At 33.2% G+C, this 22745-nt stretch overlaps 1 protein-coding gene across 2 annotated transcripts in view; it reads left to right on the top strand.

The window, feature by feature from the left end:
- Positions 1-22745, top strand: part of myt1b (myelin transcription factor 1b) — a 121994-nt gene that overhangs the window by 50551 nt on the left and 48698 nt on the right. The window lies entirely within an intron of this gene.

The raw sequence follows: 22745 nt of genomic DNA, 5'->3' as shown, positions 1-22745 counted from the left end.
TGACTTTGTCACTTCCTGTGGATTTTTTTTTCTGCGACTAAGCGACTAATTATGTTTTCATCAACCAAGCCTCTTCTCGTCAACTAACGGTTATTTGACTATTAGGGGGCTGGCCTACTTGTTTGACTGGTGAGAACCAGTGAGGTTTGTTCTTGAACCTCACGCAAGTACATCTGCCATGTTGCCATGTGACAGTTAAATTAAGTTGCAGCCTCATTATTACAAAAATGTACAATATTTTTACTTTTTTTTCCGCAACTGAAAGTCTCCAATACAGGGAAAACTTCCATCATGAACTCTTTTGTATTCACCAGTTTTGAAGCGAAATTGAAAATACTCACTGAGTTAATGGAAAGTGAAAAAAACAGAGCTCACATTTAGTCATACTGCTGTTCGGTGTGCAGTCCTGCAGTGTGTGCGAAGTAAAAAATAGAAAAGAGGTACAAAGAGGTGAGCAAGGGTTAATGGTTTTAAAAGAGGACTGTATTCTCTTCAGCAAACCGGGTGCGGCAGGTGCAGGTTTAGGTCTTTGTCTCCTCCACGCGAGCACTATTTACTTACACTCAACTCCTCGGCACAAAAGACCAGAGAGAGAACACAAACTTTCCCGCACACAAAAGGAAGTTACAGCCTCAAATTACAGGTGTGCCATGCTTACACACACACACACACAGCTCTCAAATCTTGCATGCTCACCTGGCAAATTGAATCAGGGGGTAAAGTTCTCATTTTTCTCTTGTAATGAACTCTTATCTACTGCAAACTAAAAACAAGTTACAGATGTGTGTGTGTGAGAGAGAGTTTGCAGGTTTACCTATGCTTCTAAAGGCCTTTTTGAATACTTTAATATACTAAATTGACTTGAGATAAAATGTAAAGTGTTCCTCACTATTTAAAAATGCTTTTAAATCAAATTTTGGTTTAAATTTACTGATATCTGGATATCAGTAAAGGTTTTAATGCAAAATAAAGTACTACCACGTTTTGACACGGAAGACACAGAAGAGAAGAAATTGTTGAAAAAAGTCATTATTTTTGTTTTCTTTGCACACAAAAAGTTCTCATAGCTTTATAAAAATACAGTTGATCTACTGATGTCACATAGACTATTTTAACAATATTATTACTACCTTTCTGGGCCTTGAACGTGCCAGTTGTGTTGCTGTCTATACAGGGTCAGAAAGCTTTTGGATTTCATCAAAAATATCTTAATTTATGTTCTAAAGACGAACATAGGTCTTATAGTTTTGGAACGACAAGATGATGAGTACTTAATGACAGAATTTTCACTTTTGGGTGAACTATCCCTTTAAAGGTTCTTCATGGAACCATAGATGCCAGTAAAGAACATTTATTTTAAAAGTATGTAGTAGGTTATAGTAAATAGCATTATTCTTAGTTTGAAAACCATTGTGTCTGTGAGCGGTCTTTACTAATATAGCTTCAAATGTGTGTGTGTGTGCACGTGTGTGCGTGTGTGTAAATAGACAGGAAGAGAGACCCATGATGGTTTGATAGTTTCTGTTCAATCAGAGGCAGTCATGTGGAACTACAGGAGGAACAAATAGGCAGCAAAAGATGAAAAACAACCTGAGTTGTCAATAAAATAGAGGGAAAAGTGAGAGAGATGAAGGGAAAATACTTTGATCATTCTTCTGTACTCTAATGAAAGCCTCTGATGCCTAAAAGAACTGAAAAAAATGCAGCTAAATTCCTCATTGCTGATTTAAAATTTATAACTGGCCTTTTAGAGGGATGAGAGCGGTGGGGCATTTTAATGATCCTTTGTTTTTGTACTTTGCTGTGGCCACTGCAGCAGCATCAATAGAGCAAATATTAGCCTTGTGAGGTGTGTGTGTGGTTTGGTGTTGACCACAGCACCAGAACAGCTGTTCGGTGTTCTAGGATGGGATTAGTTTAGTTTGGAAGTCTCCACACAATCTGCTGCCCCTTCACTGACCAAACAAAGCTGTTATTTCAACCGGGAGGGTCATGCTGGGGGATTTATAGCTTGTATTTCCCTGATGCTGATTTTTAGATAGCAAAGGCCTGTAGTTTAGAGTCAACATGAAATCAGATTTGACCTTATTTACTTTCTTAATGCACATCCCTGGTCTTATTGTGCATTATTCATGCAGTGCATGTTATTCCAAATTTTAAAAAAAGGCTTGCAACTGGGTCAGTGCCCATTTTCTTCCTTCTGATAACACCTTGTTTCTAATGTGTCTTTGTTACACGTTACAGGCATTTAATATAGTAGGAACAGTAAAATATGCATGATTAGCAACTAACAAAAAACTTGTATATTACTTAATTACTTACAGTACTTAATTGTGGAATTACACAGTAATGAGGACACTTTGGTACAAATATCATGGATAATTAATCCATTAATTAATCCACTCAAATAAAATTAAGTTGAATTGTTTCATAATAATTACTGCTTAATACATTGTTGGTGTTTGTTTAATGCTTTTCAGAATTTCATTTACATTATTTTACAGTCTCTTAACTAGTTGCTTATTAGCATAAGATATTAGCCATTTATTAGTACTAATTAAGCACATATTATTGCCTTATTCTGCATGACCCTATTCTACATCCCTAATCCTACCGAATACCTAAACTTAACAACTATTAAAAAGCATTAAATTAGGAATTTATTAAGGGAAAAGTCATAGTTACTAGTGAATAAGTGTACCCTATTCCAAAGTGTTAGTAAAATTTTAATTCAGAAATTGTGCTTTCAAAATGTATATTCAAAAAAAGAAATATATCCTTGGAGTAAAAAATAAATAAAATTAAATAGATTTTAAAATGAAATTAAATAGAATTATTCCCGAATAATTACTGATTAATACTGATTAATGTTGTTGTTTATTTAAAAATGTTTACATTTCATTATTTTCTTTTTTAAATGTATCCCTCTATAATAATAATAATAATTTAAAAAATGTGCAAAATTCTACATTTTTGTATTTGTGTATTCCAAAAAAAAAGAATAAATAAAACAAAATAGATTTTAAAATAAAATTATAATACATTTTTAAAATAAAATTAAAATTATTGCTTAATACATTTTTATCACTAAAAAAACATGATTTTAATTTAAAAATTGTGCTTTCAAAATGTCTGTATTTGTGTTCAGTGTGTGTGTTCACATGTTCAGTAAGAGTGTCAGTGTCACGTGTCAGTCTCTGCTGATTCATGTCAGTGAAAACCGGAAGTGTCAGCGGTTGTGCCGCTGAGCATAGTGGCGTGTGCTAATGGTTTTCGTGTGTCAGATGTCATGTCACTTCATCTGCAAGAGTCAGCGACAGATCTTTTACTGTAGCATCCTCAATCAGCTATAGTTTGTGATGCGAAAAACACGGAAAAGGTGCCTGAACTAGAAAGACCAAAGTAATCGAGCTGGAAAGGTGACGCCCACTATTGTTGAGTGACGTGCCGACAACCGCAAACCTCAAAATGAAATGTGGAGGCAATAAATAAATGCGTAAATAAATAAATAAATATTAAAATAAATAAATAAATAAATAAATAAATATTTAAATAAATAATTAAATAAATATTTAAAGAAATAAATAATTAAATAAAAATATATTTAAATAAATATTTATACATTTATTTATCCTTTCAATAATTAAATGATGCATTTAACGATTTATTTATATATTTCAACATTTATTTAATTATTTAATTTTGAGTAATTTGGCCCTCCATACACCACAAAAAATTTTTTAATTAATTAATTAATTTAATTTAATTTAATGGATTTTTAAAATAAAATGTAATAAAATCACTTCAGAATAATTACTGCTTAATACATTGTTGTTGTCTGTTCAAAAATTATTTTCTTTTCTGAAGTTATTAACTTTAAAAAATGAATTTAAAAATTGTGCTGTCAACATTTCCGTATTTGTGTATTCAAGAAAAAAATTAATATCCTAATGTCTTAAAAATGTAACAAATAAATGAATTAATTGACCGTCTGACTTCAAAAATTTAGTTAAAGACTATAATATAAAATTAAATAGAATTATTTCAGAATAATAACTGCTTAATACATCGTTATTTGTTCAAAAAAATGTTCTTTGTTCTTTTTTTTTTATTTCTCAAAAATAATAATAATAATTTTAAATAATACTTTTTTTATTAATGTTTGTATTTGTGTATTCAATAAATAAATAAATATCCTAAAAATTAAATATGTTTTTCAAGGCAAGACTTGTTGTTATTTGTCCAAGAATGTTTGTAATTTCATTCTTTTCTTTTTTGACTTAATGCCTCAAAAAAATAATAATAATGATAATTGTAATTCAAAAATTGTGTTTTCACAATTTCTGTATTTGTGTATTCATATTCAAAAAATAATAAAATAACATCCTATTGCACATTGTCACATTACACAAGTAAAATAGGTTGCGAAGGCTATTTCGTGTTGACTTTAAAGCAGCGGGATGCGTAATTATTCCAAAAGCACGCTGCCAAGTTGCTGTCACATGTTCCCTGATCATCGCTGCATGTGAAACGAAGGCATACGTGGCGAATGAATCACAGAGATCTGAACTCCGAGCAGCTTGCGCACAGGATGCAGTCAACTTCAGGCCAGATGTGAGCATGTACACACTCAACCTGGAGTTCTCCTAATGAACCCCCCCGCTACGCACCCTTACGCACTCGTCCTGAATCACAATAGCCAACATCACCTTCTCTCTCTCTCTCTCTCTCAAACTCCTCCTCGTTTCTCACCCCCCGCCGTCCGCTCTTCTCTTTAAACACGCTGCTGTGTTTGTTGTTTAAATGGCATTGAGAAAATTGCCCACTTTGGCCACTTCGAAACTCCAGCAGCTGTCGGTAATCGCCTTTGCTGGTGTGTGTGCGTGTGCCGAGAGGGTCACAGCAAGCAGCCCAGAAAGCGCCATTAAGAGAAAATGATAGCTGTGTGTCTGAAACTCCATTACACACCAAACACTTTAAAGAGTGGACCGCGCTTCATTATAGGCCACCATGAATTATTCAAAAGTCTCTCTCTCTCTCTCTTTCTCTCTTTCTGACTCTTTTTACGTCTGTCTTAAGACCTTAACCTGGACAAAAGCTTTGATGAGAGGCCTACAAAAAGAGAGAGAGGGCAAACTCGTCCGCATCCGGTGCCCGATAGAGATTTCGCCAAAAGAAACGAGAGCTTATTTCGAGCGAGAACCAAACAAAGGGTAAATGTGAGGAGAAAAGCAAGTATAAAAAGTCAGACTATGTTAATGGAGGGCAGGATCGGGACGAGATGTGTTTTCCAAGTGTAGATTTTAATGATGTTGGCTGTTTGTTAAGGGGGAAATAGGCATTCAGGAGTGTGTCAGCGCTTATTCATCTGGCCGTATGTGTGTGTGCCGGCGCGCTTAAGGCCACGGTGACACTGCCCCCCATCTGTGTTGTGACTATTGTAATTACCCATCAGGCACTGCTACTGAGTACATTAAGTGAGAGCAGCACATAAAAAACCCTACTGCTGTCTTTCTCTCTCCCTCATTCTCTGTGGAAATACGTCTCACTAAAGGATTTCATTAGAAGTGTGTGTAAAACTATTTACGTCAGCGCTTTTATTGCATACGGCTACTTTCTTTTCCTCGTAAGGAACGAAAAAGCCTTTTTCTGGCTACCTGTCATTAAATAGCTTTCGCGGATGAAAAAAAGCTGTTAGGTAATGACTCGCTCCATACAAATCTCCTTGTTCGAAGAGTTAAAAGCTGCTACACGTTATTAGCATTCGTAGCGGCGCGGGGAAAAAAAATATCATTGCTTGAATTAGTGGGAAATGTGTATTAGTTGCATCACAAGCTTTTTTATTGCGTGTGGGAAAATCAAATTACTTTGGCAGAGATTAGCAGAGTCATAAAGGAACACTGTTGATTTGATTTCGGAGTTTACTTCCGTAGGTGGGATAAACTGCACGCGCACGCATGCCAAATTACACAATGCACACAGAAACAGGCCTCATTAGGTCTCATTCATGAAACACAAGTAGAACAAATTTTTGTGTGAATCGTTCATGAATCTGTTCTTGCATTAATTGTTGCATTCAATTAAAAGCCACGGTTTAGTTAATGCTCTTATGAGCATTTTAGACGGACTTGTTTACAAACAGAGATGGGAATCGTAACAATTCCAGTTCTGATTCCGGATGTAACGATTCTTTCTGGAATCGATGATTCTTTTAGTAGCTCTTAGGAATTTGAAAAAAGAAATGAAATTCTATTGCAAATGATGAGATACTTTCAATAAATAAGTGTAAAGAATTCTTGCAAAATGTGTATTTACAGTCATGCCCAGAAATATTGGCACCCTTGCAATTCTGTCAGAAAATGCAACCCTTCTCTCAGAAAAATGTTGCAGTTGCAAATGTTTTGGTATTCACAACCTTAACTTCATATTTGGTAGCACCCCCTTTGGAAAAAATAACTGAAATCAGTCGCTTCCTGTAACCATGAATGAGTTTCTTACACCTCTCTACTGGAATTTTGGACCACTCTTCGTTTGCAAACTGCTCCAGGTCATTCAGATTTGAAGGATGTCTACTCCTAACTGCTGTTTTGAGATCTCTCCACAGGTGTTCTATGGGATTCAGATCTGGACTCATTGCTCACCATTTCTGAACTCTCCAGCGCTTTGTTTTTATTAACCAGTGCTTTCTGAAGTGTGTTTCGGGTCATTGTCCTGCTGGAAGACCCATGACCTCTGGTAGAGACGCAGCTTTCTGACACTGGCCACTATGTTGCGCCCCAAAATTCTTTGGTAATCATCAGATTTCATGATGCTGTTCACACAGTCACGGCATCCAGTGCCAGAAGCAGCAAAGCAACCCCAAAACATCTTTGAACCTCCACCATGTTTGACTGTAGAGACTGTGTTCTTTTCTTTGAAGGCCTCTTCTTTTTCTGTAAACAGTGAAATGATGTCCTTTACCAAAAAGCTCTACTTTTGTCTCATCTGTCCACAGTAGGTTCTCCCAGAAGGATTGTGGTTTTGTTACAGAAGTTTTGGCATCTCCAATCTTGCTTTTTTATGCCTTTGTGTCAGCTGTGGTGTCCTCCTGGGACTCCTACCATAGCGTCCCTTTTCATTCAGATTGCGAAGGATAGTGCGAGCTGACACTGTTGTAACCTGTGTCTGCAGATCAGCTTGAATTTGTTTGGAAGATAATCAAGGTTCTTTATCCACCATTTGAACAATCCTTTGTTGCAATTTTTCATTAATTTTGCTCTTCCGTTCATGTCCAGGGAGGTTAGCTACAGTGCCATGGGCTGTAAACCTCTTGATGATATTGTGCACAGTGGACACAGGAACATTAAGATCTCTGGAGACTTGTAGCCTTGAGATTGTCCATGTTTTTCCACAATTATTTCTCTCTCAATTATGTCTTATTTCTCTCTCCACAGAGAACTCTTTACTCTTTCTTTTCTTCAGGCTCAGTGTGACACACAACACAAAGGTTGAGTCAACTTTTCTCCATTTTAACTGGTTGCAAATGTGATTACTATATTGCCCGTACCTATTACTTGCCACAGGTGTGTCTAAATACAAATTACAGAAGCATCACATGCTTGAAAAGCAGTTATTTTTTACAATTTTGACAAGGTGCCAATAATTTTCTCCAGTCCATTTTTGAGTTCTGTGTGAAATTTGATCAAGTTGTTGCAGTGCAAACAAAAACATAAGCACGTGAACACCAAACACAAGTAGAACAAATTTTTGTGTGAATCGTTCATGAATCTGTTCTTGCATTAATTGTTGCATTCAATTAAAAGCCACGGTTTAGTTAATGCTCTTATGAGCATTTTAGACGGACTTGTTTACAAACAGAGATGGGAATCGTAACAATTCCAGTTCTGATTCCGGATGTAACGATTCCTTCTGGAATCGATGATTCTTTTAGTAGCTCTTAGGAATTTGAAAAAAGAAATGAAATTCTATTGCAAATGATGAGATACTTTCAATAAATAAGTGTAAAGGTGCCAATAATTTTCTCCAGTCCATTTTTGAGTTCTGTGTGAAATTTGATCAAGTTGTTGCAGTGCAAACAAAAACATAAGCACGTGAACACCAAAACATTTGCAATTGGAACAATTTTCTGAAAGAACAGCAAGGGTGCCGATATTTTTGGCCAAGACCGTACACACACTTTTTAATTGCTTTTTATAGGCAGCAATAATTGGCCTTAACAATATTTAAAAATAAATAAATAATGCATAAAAAATTTATACATTACTATTTATAAAATATTACTCACAAAATGCATAATGTGTACTGTTGTCATATGAGCAACAATAACTACAAAACTACTAACTACTACAATAACTACATAACTACAAAAAAAGAACTGATTCAGTAGAGTCATTTGTTTAGGAATTGTGCTAAACTAGACACTCAGATGTTTTTAATTTAAAAAAAAAATGACTAATTTCTTCAGGAACCACACTACACTGGTCATGTATGTTTTTGATTCAGTATGTGTGTATGTATGGTTTTGATTCAGTAAAAAAAATAACTGATTCTTTGGAGCCTTTTTTTATGAATTAAGCTAAACTGTTTTTGATTTACTAAAATGAACTGATTTCTTAGAGCCATTCATAAATCGGTCAACACTGGCCACGCTTTATGTTTTTGATTCACTAAAAAAAGAACTGACCAATTAGAGTCATTTGTTCAGGCATTGGTCTACACTGGTCACGTTGTGTATATTTTGATTCACTAAAAAGAACTGATTCATTCGAGTCATTTGTTTAGAATTTAGCTAAACTGGACATGCTGTGTCTTTGATTCATAAAATCAAACTACACAGATCACGTTGTATGATTTTGATTCACTATAAAGTTAATTAAAGTCTTTTTAGAGTCTTTTTAGAGTCTTGGACTTTTTGCTTGAATTAGACTAAGCTGGTCACACGTTTTTGATTTACTAAAAAGAACTGACTCATTTGAGTTATTTGTTTAGGAATTGTGCTAAACTGGATGCTGTATGTTTTTGCTTCACTAAAATGAACTGATTTTTGAGTCATTCATAAATCGGACTACACTGACCACGCTGTATGTTTTTGATTCACTAAAAAGAACTGATTCATTAGAGTCATTTATTCGGGAATCAGTCTAATGGTCATGCTGTATATTTTTGATTCCCTAAAAAGAACTGATTCATTAGAGTCATTTGTTTAGAAATTGAGCTAAACTGGACATGCTGAATATTTTTGATTCACTAAAAAGAACTGACCAATTAGAGTCATTTGTTCTGGCATTGGTCTACACTGGTCACGTTGTGTATATTTTGATTCACTAAAAAGAACTGATTCATTCAAGTCATTTGTTTAGAATTTAGCTAAACTGGACATGCTGTATGTTTTTATTCACTAAAAACAACTGACTCATTTAAGTCATTTGTTCAGGAATCAAACTACACTGGTCACGTTAAATATTTTTGATTCCCTAAAAAGAACTGATTCATTAGAGTCATTTGTTTAGGAATTGAGCTAAACTGGACATGCTGAATATTTTTGATTCCCTAAAAAGAATTGATTCATTAGAGTCATTTGTTTAGGAATTGAGTTAAACTGGACATGCTGAATATTTTTGATTCCCTAAAAAGAATTGATTCATTAGAGTCATTTGTTTGGGAATCAGTCTAATGGTCATGCTGTATATTTTTGAATCACTAAAAAGAAATGATTCATTAGAGTCATTTGTTTAGGAATTGAGCTAAACTGGACATGCTGTATGTTTTTTATTCACTAAAAAGAACTGACTAATTAGAGTCATTTGTTCGGGAATCAGTCTACTGGTCACACTGTAAATTTTTAATTTACTAAAAAGAACTGATTCATTAGAGTCATTTGTTTAAGAATTGAGCTAAACTGGACATGCTGTATGTTTTTATTCACTAAAAACAACTGACTCATTTAAGTCATTTGTTCAGGAATCAAACTACACTGGTCACGCTGTATGTTTTTGCTTCACTAAAATGAACTGATTTTCGAGTCATTCATAAATTGGACTACACTGACCACGCTGTATGTTTGTGATTCACTAACAAGAGCTGATTCATTAGAGCCATTTGTTTAGGAATTGAGTTGAACTTCACATGATGTGTGTTTTTGATTCACTAAAATAAGCTGACTTCTGTCATTCATAAATCAGACTACACTGGCTATGCTGTGTTAAATCACAAACACACACACACACATACACACACACAATAAAGTTGACTCATTAGAGTTATTTGTTTATGAACTGTACTACACTGGTCATGCTGTACATGTATGTTTCTGGTTCACTAAAAATAACTGACACACAGTTGACAGCTTTTTTTTTTTTTGCTTTTTTTTTGTGCTGTAGATTCAGTATTACAGTAGTGTTGAGTTGTCACTGAATAAGTGTTCCAAGTTTTAAAAAGTGGAACGGGTTCTTGGTTCCCAGCCCAGCCCAATTCATAAATGAGGCCTATTCAGTTTAAGTGGTTGTAGGAAATCAAATCAAGCGAACGTGTCACAGAACGAAATGCGAAATATATTTCATTTCAGGAGTTTATGGCCTTATACCTAATCTAATATAAAGTTAACAATGTTTCAGTATCTCTTTTTATGAGGCAGTGTCTAAAAGACAAATGACGTTTTATAATGCAGGTTCATTACGATCGTATATTGTTACAGAATCTTCTCAGAAGTCTGCTAATATGATGCTGTATGAGGCCTTTTAAGTGAAGTGTCTTATTTTCTTGATGGATTTAGATTGCAACTAGCAGCGTCCGTCGCTGGAGTGTTTCTGTAGATACTATGCATCCATCCGTCAGTCCATTTGTCTCTCTACCCCCCTCTCTCTTCTCCTCGTGGCCTCTCCAAACATCTCTATACCATAATGACATTTGCATACAGATGCTTTCCAAACAATCCCCCCCTCCACACCCCATAACCCTACAATCAGCTGAGTCCTGTTACCAAGGCAACCACACACTCACGCACGCACACTCCAGCCCTGTTATTAGTCTACAATACCCCTCAGTGTAGAGCACTACAGGGTCCTGCTCCAGGTGTCCCCCTTTCATTCACACTTTCACTCACTCTTGTCTTAATTCTTCCTCTGTTCTGTCTTGAGTGCGGCGGAAGGAGGCGGTGGAGAGGTGGAGAGCTGGGGGTTCAGGGGTCCTGGTGATGCTGACTGACTTGTGTTTTAGGGGATTTACATCTTTACAATCTTAGTAAGGTTTTTATAACCCCACAAATCTCTCTCAATTTCTATTTACTGTGCTTTATGGAAAAATTGTACATTTGTATTGCCAAAGCACTGCAGCTTAGCACCATATGAGAAATGGTATGTAATGTAAATTAAAATGTGAAATATATAAAGTAAAAGAAGTAAATTAAATGTTAGAAATGGTGCAAAATAAGTAATATAAAATTTAAAATTGAAATGTGAAATATACAACATAAAAGAAGCAAAATAAATATGAGAAATGGTGCAAAATACGCAGTGTAAATTAAAATTATAGCATAAAATTTACAAAGTAAAATAAATATGATAAATGGTGCAAAATGTACGATGTAAAATAAAATTAAAAAGTGAAATTTACAAAGTAAAAGAAGTAAAATAAGCATGATAAATGATGCAAAATGCACAATGTAAATTAAAATTAAAAAGTGAAATTTACAAAGTAAAGAAGTAAGAATATGATAAATGGTGCAAAATACGCAATGTAAATTAAAATTAAAAAGTAAAATTTATAAAGTAAAATAAATATGATAAATGGTGTAAAATGCACAATGTAAATTAAAATTATAATGTGAAATTCACAAAGTAAAGTAAAATAAATATGATAAATGGTGCAAAATGTACGATGTAAAATAAAATTAAAAAGTGAAATTTACAAAGTAAAATAAATATGAGAAATGGTGCAAAATACGCAATGTAAATCACAATTAAAACGTGAAATTTACAAAGTAAAAGAGGTGAAATAAACATGATAAATTATGCAAAATACGCAATGTAAATTAAAATTTAATTGTGAAATTTACAAAGTAAAAGAAGTAAAATATGCAATGTAAATTAACATTAAAATGTGAAATGGTGCAAAATGCATAATGTAAATTGACATTAAAATGTGAAATATACATATGAGTAAAATCAAATAGAATAAAAATACAAACTATCGAATTTTTTAATTAAATATATAATTTTAATATTTATTAAATTATATTTTTAAAATTAAAGAAAACTAAACTTCATGTAATAATAAAACGATTAATAGTATTTATGTATTCAATTACATTGCCTTATTTTTACATTTGAAAAAAATGGGATAATTCCAAAAGCCTATTTTCAGGGACTTAAATTAAAATAACAATGTAAAATAAGTAAAATAAAATACAATAAAAATATAAATATAATATAACTATAACTGTAAATTTATTTCATTTCGAGGCTTTCAATGACTTTTTTTATGAATCACCTGAACATGAATCACAAAGAATACCTGACTTATAAAATACTAAACAAATAATCAACAAATAAAATATGTAAAATAAAACACAATAAAATATAAAATGTAATATAAAATAAAAAATAGAAACTATTAAGTAAATGTAATTTTAAATAAAAAAAATATTGTAGTCGACATATAAAATATAGTAGGGTAGACTGTGTTTGTTGAATTAACAAAACAACGAAAGTGTTAAATCATTAAATATAAATATTAAAAATATAACATTAAAATGATATACAGTTTTATTAATTTAACTTAATTTAATTAAAAAAGGTAATCCCAAGACCTAAGATCAGTGACTTTAGTTGTATTATTTTTCTTCATAAATTTTAATGATCAACAATCATTTTAAAGTAAGATTTAACAAAAATAAATAAATAAATACAAATGAAAAGAATGAATTATGTTAATTATGGAAGTAACTTTACTTAAACAGAAATCTGACAAAATCTGTCTATATATGCCTAAATAGTTATCTTTTTCTTTGTAATTACATGTTTGTACACAAAAACACACACTCATACGCCTAATTTGTGTTTGATTATGTGTGTCTGGCCGTATGTTCATCCTGGGAGTCCTGTGAGATGTGGGGAGTGTCATCCTCAGAGAATAATCTTTGATTCAGTGTCTGGCCTCCTCTCTCTCGCGCTCCTAAAGGACGGCTGGTTCAGGAGGGGGGTCTTTAAAACAAGCCTCCTCCACAACAGGACATGTGCTAAGCTGATTTAGCAGGGCTTAGCAGCAGCCCACCACAATCACACAGATTATACAAACAACAGCACACATTTCTGGGTTTCGCCACCTGCTTTGTGCAGCAGTTCGCAAGCACAGGCTATTGTGTCCCAGCATATGTACACCTAAATACGGGTTCACTCTGTCTGAGTGTCTGTCCATGAAGTAATAAAAATGGTCATTATGTAACATGATTCTTGTTTAAATGTTAGTGATTTATTTTATCTATCTATCTATATATATCTATATCTATATCTATCTACTTTTTTAAGTACTATATTAGGTAATTACCATAATTACTTTAAATCAAGTTTATATATATAAACTTAACACACACACAAATATATAATAAGTTAAAATATGTATAGAATTAAATTATGTATATATATGTATATATATATATATATATATATATATATATATATATATGTATATATATATATAATGTGTAATGTAATTACATAATTTTAGTAATGTAAAACACTGAACCATTTAAAACTAATTATTTTAAATATATTTATACACACAAACACACATGCACACACAAATATATAATAATTTAATATATATATATAATTAAATTATATATATATATATATATATAGATAGATAGATAGATAGATAGATAGATAGATAGATAGATAGATAGATAATTAAAATATTTATATAATTATAACTAAAGAATTATCAGTCATAAAAGCATTCAATCATTAGATATATATAAGTGTTAAATGTTGAACAATTAACATAAAATTAAGTAAAAATAATATATATATTTTAAAAATATATTTAAAATATAATGACGAAATTTTAGTAATGAACAACACCAAACAATCTAAAAGTAATTATTTTAAATTATTTAATATATATTTCTTTTTCTTTTTAAAAATCATCAGATGTAAACATTTATGTTATAAAATAAAAAATAATAAACATAAATAAATAAATGTTTTACATGTAACACATATCTGATGATTTCCTACTTTTATTACTGTTTACTAACATTGTCATTTTAAATATTTATTTACTTATTTTAATTAATTAATTTATTTATTTATTTATTTATTTTCAATAAAAAAATATATATTAACCGTTAGTAAACAGTAATAAAATACAAGTATTATTAAATCATTTTCAAATTCAATTAAGTACATAATTATAGCAGTTAAATTATTTATATAGCAGCAATGTCCATTTTAAATGAACTATCTTAAAAACTAAATTAATTCATTCCAGTGAAGGAATTAAAATGATTATATACTCTATATAAATTATATACTCTTTATTAGCCCCACTATTATTAACTTTATATACTCTATTTATTTATTTATTTTTAATACAATTATTTTTTACAACATATGTAAGTTATTGTTATTATTTACATATAGCAGCAATTTCCATTTTAGATTAACTATTTTAAAAACTCCATTTTAAAAATTCCAGTTACATTTTTAAATCAATCCACTTTTTAGTTTAAAATGTATATGATTATATAATAGAAACTGTATATCTTTCTGTAACTGGTTGCTATTTTTGATATAATATTTCAGTCTTTTTTAAATGGTCCTGGTACAAATATTACCAGTATTTTAGTTAATATGATAAAATAATTAGCAAAACCAAATTAGCAAAATAGTTTTAGATGGCGTACAGCGCATCACATCAAAAAATGTCCGTTTCCCAAAAGGATTTAATTTCAACTCACTTTCAGAAACTTTAATTTGATTTGAAGTCTTATATCCAAACACCGATGTCTCTGAAAACAAAACTCTATGTTTGAATGTCTAAAAGCTGTTTTATTCCTTTATAGTTGTGACTGAATGAGAAAGTTGTTCTTCTGGGAGTTGTTTTGTTCAGCATTTTCTGCCAGAGAGTTCAGTCTCTGATGTGTAACGGAACAGAATGTAGAACATTCAGCGAGAAAAGTATTATTTGATCCATATACTACCCACACAGCTTTTTCGTGTGTGTGTGAGGCAGCACATATGTGTTCCCGTCTTTTCTTTTTTCCCTTCAGACGCTGGGTTTCCTGTGCGTCTAAAATCTTACCTCAGCAAAAGAAAAAAGAAGGAGGGGTAAAAAGTGGAAGAGTGGTTCTGTGGCAGACTGATATCTAGTGTGCCGTGACAGCTGGGCCTGCTCTCTTTCTCTCCCCTTTCACTCTCTTTTCTTCTCCTACACAAAGCCTATTAAGTATGCCACTCACTTAAAGGCCCCAGAGCCTCCCGCGGCCACAGGCTCCACCCAAAAGTGTGGCAGCTCTTTGTGATTGTAATGAGGCAGCAAGCCGGGCCGTGCTTGCGGAGCTCTGTCTGTGTTTACTCATCAGCCAGCCATTCGGCGTGCTGCGGACAGGGGGGAAAGGAGGGGCGATGAGCGAGGGAGGGAGGGAGGGAGGACGATGAGTGGTTTTGGGGGTGGCGGGGCAGGACATGTCCTAGCAAGAGAGTGAGAGAGAGGGGGAAAAGGGAGGAGGGAGGCAGACAGACTGTGGCTCTGTGCCCTCTGGCACCTCTGACCCTGCTCTGACTGGCGCTGGGCTACTAAACCCAATACTGTGAGATCGGGGATGACGATCATGTAGGCTGGCACCCAGACCACACTGGGTTTTGTTGAGTGGGAGTGAATGTGTGTACGAAGGAGGGGTGATTCTGCAAAGCTTGGGGCTAAAAAAAAAGTCATTTCTAGCCTGTAAGCATTTTGGGGAATGTGAATAGACAATGATGGACATGGAAGTTAAACAAAGAGCAAACTTGTTTTTTGAACATGTATGGATTTGCATAGCAAGGGGGAAGGAGTCTGCAAAGCTCTTTTTATTTTTTGTAAGAAAAATGAATAATGATGATAAAAAAAAAAAAACATAAAAAAAAGACAATGACAAAGAGTATAGCGTGTAACAAAAACATAAAAATATATATTCTCGTTTTTTGTTTAGTTTAAGTTCAAGTACGGAAAAATTATTACAACTAAATGAACAAACTAAAACTTTAATTAAAACAAAATTAAAATTAAATCAAAATCAAATTTAACATATTACCAAAAACTATAATAGTACATCAAAGATACTAAAATTAGTGTTATGTTACTGGTACTTTTACTTTTAAAAAATCAGCAGCAACTATGACAAAGTGACAATGAATGAATATTATTTTCATTTTTATTATTTATATTATTATTAAATATTTTTATATTATTTTGTTTGTCATGTTTGGGTTTTTATTTGTGTTATAGGTGTTGACTTTGTTCTTGTTTTTATTTTATTATTTAATACAACATATTTATTTATTTTTTGTTTGTTGTTTAGATTTTTATTGGTTTGTGTTACTGCTGTTTATTTAGTTTTTTTTATTATTTATCACAATTAATTTATTGGATTTATTTATTTGTTTGTTTGTTTTACTACTGTAGTGTATTATTTAGATTTGTATTTGTGTTATTGCTGTTTACTTTGTTTTTGTTTTTGTTTTTATTTTATTATTTATCACAGTTAATTTATTGGAATAAGTTATTTATTTTTATTTTATATATTTATTTTACATGCATATTTTATTATTTTGTTTGTTTTGGTGTGTAGATTTTTATTGGTTTGTTTTATTTCTGTTATTTATTTATTTTTTGTTTGTTTGTATTATTATTATTATTTGTTTTGTTTAGATTTTTCATTTGTTTGTGTTATTGCTGTTTATACTGTTTTTGTTTTCACTTGATTATTTATCACAGTTTATTTATTTATTTATTTTACTTGCATATTTTATTATTTTGTTTGTTTTGTTTAGGTTTTTTGTTTGTTTGTGTAATTGCTGTTTATTTTGTTTTTGTTTTTATTTTATTATTTATCACAATTTTGTTTGTTTGTTGTTTAGATTTGTATTTGTTTGTGTTACTGCTGTTTGTTTTTTGTTTTATTATCTATTTATTAATTTATTTATTTTACTTGCATGTGGTATTGTTGTTTAGATTTGTATTTGTTTGTGTTATTGCTTTTGTTTCGTATTTGTTTTATTATTTATCACAATCAGTTTATTGGAATAAGTTTTTTTATTATTTTACTTGCATATTTCATTGTTTTGGTTGTTTGGTTGTTTAGATTTTTATTTGTGTTATTGCTGTTTACATTGTTTTTGTTTTTATTTGATTATTTATTACAGTTAGTTTATTTATTTATTTAGCTTAAATATTTTATTATTTAGTTTTGTTGTTTAGATTTGTTTGTTACTGCTGTTTATTTTGTTTTTGTTTTTATTTTATGTATCACAATTTATTTATTTATTTTACTTTATACTTTATTATTTTGTTTGTTTTCTTTAGATTTGTGTGTGTGTGTGTGTGTTGTTGCTGTTTGTTTTGTTTTGGTTTTTATTTTATGATGTATCAATATTTGTTTGTTTATTTAGTTAGTTATTGTTTTACTTAACCAGTTTTACACAAACGTTTTTGATTTCCCTCTGAGTAATCAAAATCCCACAGCAACTGCAGTAGCATCTAATTCAGTGTGGTGAATTTATCCGGGCTTGTTTAAAAAGTGCTAAGCAGCAGACATGTTACTCTAGTTTAATTGATCCATACACTCATTTCCCCTCAGTGTATCCACACGTTCGGCGTCACGCTTCTCGGACTGCAGTTAATCAGCATTATTTCCCGTTCTCAGCCTCAGCGACTCTGAGTCATCTGTACAGCCCTGCTTTTCACGTCTCACTCCCCATCGCTCGCTCGTCCTCGTGCACTTTCCAGGCTGTTTGTGCATACGTTCACTTCTTTCTTTTCTTTCTGGCTTCTTTTTGTGCTGCCGCAGACAGCTGTAGGGCACATCACGGTTCAGCGGCGGCCTCTCCAACTCTCTCTCATGCGCAGCAATGATGTCGACAGGTCGGGGGGGTCACAGGCGAAGGGGTGCGCGGACCCTTACTCCACAGAAGGCCGAAGGGGGAGGAGGCAGCCGTGAAGTTAATAGGTCAATGAGTGTATGCCGTCGTGGAAGAATACAGCGGGGCGTCTGGTAGTCTGTGATAAAGAGAATCGGGCCTGCTCTTCTCTGCTCGGGCCTGCTCTCGTTTTTAAGTGAGAGCCTCTCTTTGTCAGAAGGCAAATTTAATAAGCAGCAAATGCATTACATGTTCTCCGCCGGCCCCCTCGCCATGGCAACGCGGAGTTGGGGCATGGAGATGGGCCTAGAGAGGACACGATTATCAGAGGAGCCATCTGCTAAAGGAGAGCCCAGACCCTGCCAAACCCACTGGGGGACTTCCACACCCTTCACTTATACGCTGCTCATTTCCCTCTCGCTCGATTCACGCGGTTATTTCTTGGACTTTGTTTGTTTTGGGTGAGCGGGTGCTTCACATTTTGAAAGAGGTTGAAGGAGAGGTATGTGTTAATGATGTAACAGAGTGCAAGAAACAAGTGAGCGAATTGGGAAGGGAGAAATTTTCGCCCCAGAGGAGGAGTCGTAATTCCATTGAAAAACAGATAATTCTCGCTCTCGGCCCGCTTTCTGTTTCCCACAGTTTTGTTGCCGTTTAAAACATGACTGTGAACTAACACACAGGTTTACTTGCACTTAATGCCCCATAAAGATGAAATTCAGACTCGGAGAGAAATTCAAAGAGAGCCGGGCCACACAGAGACACAGCTTTTTCTAAACGTCTCACTTGCAAACGTTTAATCTCATGCATGTGGGCGTTTTTGCTCTTGTGAACTTAAATTACGCTTTTTATTTCATTTGTCTGTTAACAAGGTTCTAACAGTGGGTATATGTGCAGGGAAATTGATTTTTTTTTCCTTCCTCCTGAAAGTCAGTAATTTACACCAGTGTCATTTTTAGCACATGTCAAATAGTTTATTGTGTTTCTGTTTAATATTATTCTGTGATGGAAACATCAACTGACCTCCGTTTATTTATTTATTTTTAATGCTGTCAAACAATTAATCGCGATAAAAAATAAATAAAAGTTTTTGTTTACTTAATATATGTAGGTACATGTGTTTATGATGTATATACACACACATGCATGGATATATTCGGAACAGTTATGTGACCCTGGACCACAAAATCAGTTTTAAGTAGCACGGGTATATTTGTAGCAATAGTCAACAATACATTGTATGGGTCAAAATAATCGATTTTTCTTTTACGCCAAAAATCAATAGGATATTAAGTAAAGATCATGTTCCATAAAGATATTTTGTAAATTTCCTTCTGTAAATATATCAAAACCTAATTTTTGATTAGTAATATGCATTGCTAAGAACTTCATTTGGACAACTTTAAAGGCAATTTTGATTTTTGCACCCTCAGATTCAATATTTTCAAATATTGTCCTATCCTAACAAACCATGTATCAATGGAAAGCTTATTTATTCAGTTCAGACGATGTATAAATCTCTTTTTTAAAATAACTGACACTTACGACTGTATGTTGAATGTGATTAATCGCGATTAATTGTTTGACTGCACTTTATTTATTTATTTATTTATTTCATAGATAGCACTGTATGTATCCTAAATACACAACATTATGTTTTATACTATAAATTAAATAGTGTTTTATATAACTGTATGTAATACTTCCACACCTTTTGCATAATTTGACAAAATTAGAGCTTTTGGAATTGTATGCAATAAAAGTATTTTTTGACCTTTTTTACCTTTTATCCTTAATTGCCTTATATATATATATATATATATTTTTTTTTATCATTTATGTCATATTTGATCTCAAGCTCAATCAGATGGAAATAATGCCACAACTAAGTATATACACTCTTAAAAATAAAGGTGCTTTAAAAGGTTCTTCACAGCAATGCCATAGAAGAACCATTTTTGGTTCCACAAAGAACCATTCAGTCAAAGGTTCTATAAAGAACCATCTTTTTCTCACCTTTTTATAATCTGAAGAACCTTCTTTCACCACAGTGAACCTTTTATGAAACAGATGATGTTAAAGGTTCTTTATGGAACCATTTAGACTAAAAAGGTTCTTCTATGGCATTGTGAAACACCTTTATTTTTAAGAGTGTAATTTGGATGTTTAATTAGACCCTATTTTTATGTTTTATATATTTGTGTGTGTACTGGTATTCACTACGTTATACAGACCAAATGTTTCCACACAAAAACTGAGAACTTGTGTGTGTGTGTGTGTGTGTGTGTGACTTTCATAACAAAAAAGGGGGATTTTAACAGAAATCAATCATAAAACCCTGAAGGCACATCCAAATGCGTATTCACTCCAACATTGCTTACTGCTTGTTTTCTGAATTTCTGAATTCGTGGTTTATTTTTTGTACTGTTATGTGCAATTTCTTGTATAATACTGATCTTTTACCATACATAACCAGATGGGGTCGTTGAGTAATTGTTAATTTTTTATTGTTAAATGCCAGATTAAATGTCATCTACAGAGGATGAAGGGAGAAAGCTTAAAAACTATTAATGTTGTGAGGGAGACATTTGGTATGTGTGTGTTTGAGTGTGAGTGAGGCTATGTATGTGTGTTTACGACACACATTTCCTTTCCAAAATAGCCTATAAGAAACTTTTAACGTTTTACCTTAAGTTATTTCACTGATTTAAATATTCCAAAGCGTTCACTTTACGGAAATGTAGACGTAAACATGACTACTTTAGAACATAGATGGGCGGTTCAAAACTATTCTGAAGTTTGATATAGTTTGCATGGTTTTCTCCCACAGCATTGTCGGGAACCTTCCTCAGCTGAAAGCGAACAGCTGCCGGTAGTCCCTTCTGTTGGCATTCTACAGGCTTTGTTGTTGAGAACTGAAGACAATTGTTTTGATTGGCTGAGAGTTTTGCAGCGGTAGGATACGATTACCCACACGCTGGACTCTGATTGGCTGGGCTGGATTCTGACGTCAGCCGGCACCCCTCCTTCGTTCTTTTCAAAGAGAAGTTGTAGTAATTTGGTCCTCAACTTTTCCACTCAAGTTTACTTTCTCAGGACTTGCCAGACGCTTATGGGAAACTCGGAGCCGCAACCATGAAGCTGTGTGGGACTTTTTTAGGTCAGTTATACGTGTCTCCTATCTGACTATTTTAACTGTACACGACACATTGTTTGATTAACAGGTGTCTAAAAAGTTGTCAACCTATGTTACTGCTCCAGTATGAGATTTGGTAGTGTATACGCGTTTATTTTATTGTATTAGCCTTACATGAACCGTTAACAAAATATTTTCCTTCAATTATTTATGTAACTGACGCATTTTTTGACCGTAATAGTGTATCTTTTTCAACAGAGCGCATATCAGATTTCGTCTTGCTTGTTCTCGCTATTGTAAGGCTTTAGTGTGCCCTTTTCTGTCGCTTTAGGCAGGTGTTGAAAGCTTGTCGTATTGAAGTCTATATATAGCACTTCTATACAAATCATAACTTTCGGGAACCTCGTCTAGACCTTTTCTAAACTTCAGAGCTGTTGAAGTGTTTAGACAAAGGGCGGTTTGTTTCCCGGGGGACCGTGGCGGACACAATGCCAGCCCAGAGGCGCATTCAAACTTTCTCTCTGTTGTTGTCTGTCAGCTTGTTCCATCTGTCAAGGCCATTCGCAGAGTTTGGGGCCCCTGCGGCCCGCTCTCTCAGCTGACTCCCTTATGCAATATTTATACAGCCACTATATTGTAAACGTGCTCTTGAGAGACGCAGCGGTACAGAATGTGTATAGACTATTGTTTTCAGTGGACTTGCAACGCGACTGGACTGTAAAAAGTGCTGCTGCAATTAGTCACAACAACTTACAATTTGATGAGATAACTTAAATATCCACTAAAGTTAACTAAACTTATTTTAAGTTGAAAAAACTGTCTCTAATGTTGAATTTTACGTTAGGATAACTAATCGGAGCTATTATTTTTACAGTATAACAAGTAACACTTTAAGGTGTCATTTGTTAACATTAGTTAATAGATTAACTAACATGAACGAACAATGAACAGTACATTTATTACACTATTTATTAATCTTTGTTGATGTTAGTTAAACATACAGTTGTTCATTGTTTGTTCATGTTAGTTCACAGTGCATTAACTAATGTTAACACACAACATGTAGTGTTAGTTCACGTTAACTAATGAACATTATTGTGAACCAATTCGCAGAACCTGATTTTACCAAGTACAACATGTTCCTGGATCAACATCTTTGTTGACCCTGGAACAATATTGTGATTAACCAAACAGTTTATAGTTTTTGTGAAGTTTAGGCTTACAATCAGTGTTTGGTGCTTGTACATCAGTGTCATTCATCTATCATTTCCTAGGTTAGGTTTAGGTGTAAGGATGTGGTCAAGATTAAATTTTTGGATTAAAATGTTGTTCCAGGGTCAACAAAATATGTTGACCCAGGAACACATCTAACTCAATCAGGACGTGCCTTACGATTCTTGACACTGAACAATTTTAGTTGTGCTTTTTCTTAGAATTTACAAAACTAGCTAACATATTTTAAAAAGTTATCCTTAATTGCCTTATATTTTTAAATA

The sequence above is a fragment of the Labeo rohita genome, chromosome 23 (assembly GCF_022985175.1).
Source record: "Labeo rohita strain BAU-BD-2019 chromosome 23, IGBB_LRoh.1.0, whole genome shotgun sequence".
Taxonomy (NCBI): Eukaryota; Metazoa; Chordata; class Actinopteri; order Cypriniformes; family Cyprinidae; genus Labeo; species Labeo rohita.
Note: the sequence above shows the minus strand (reverse complement) of the source record. Positions and strands in the feature narration are given on the sequence as shown.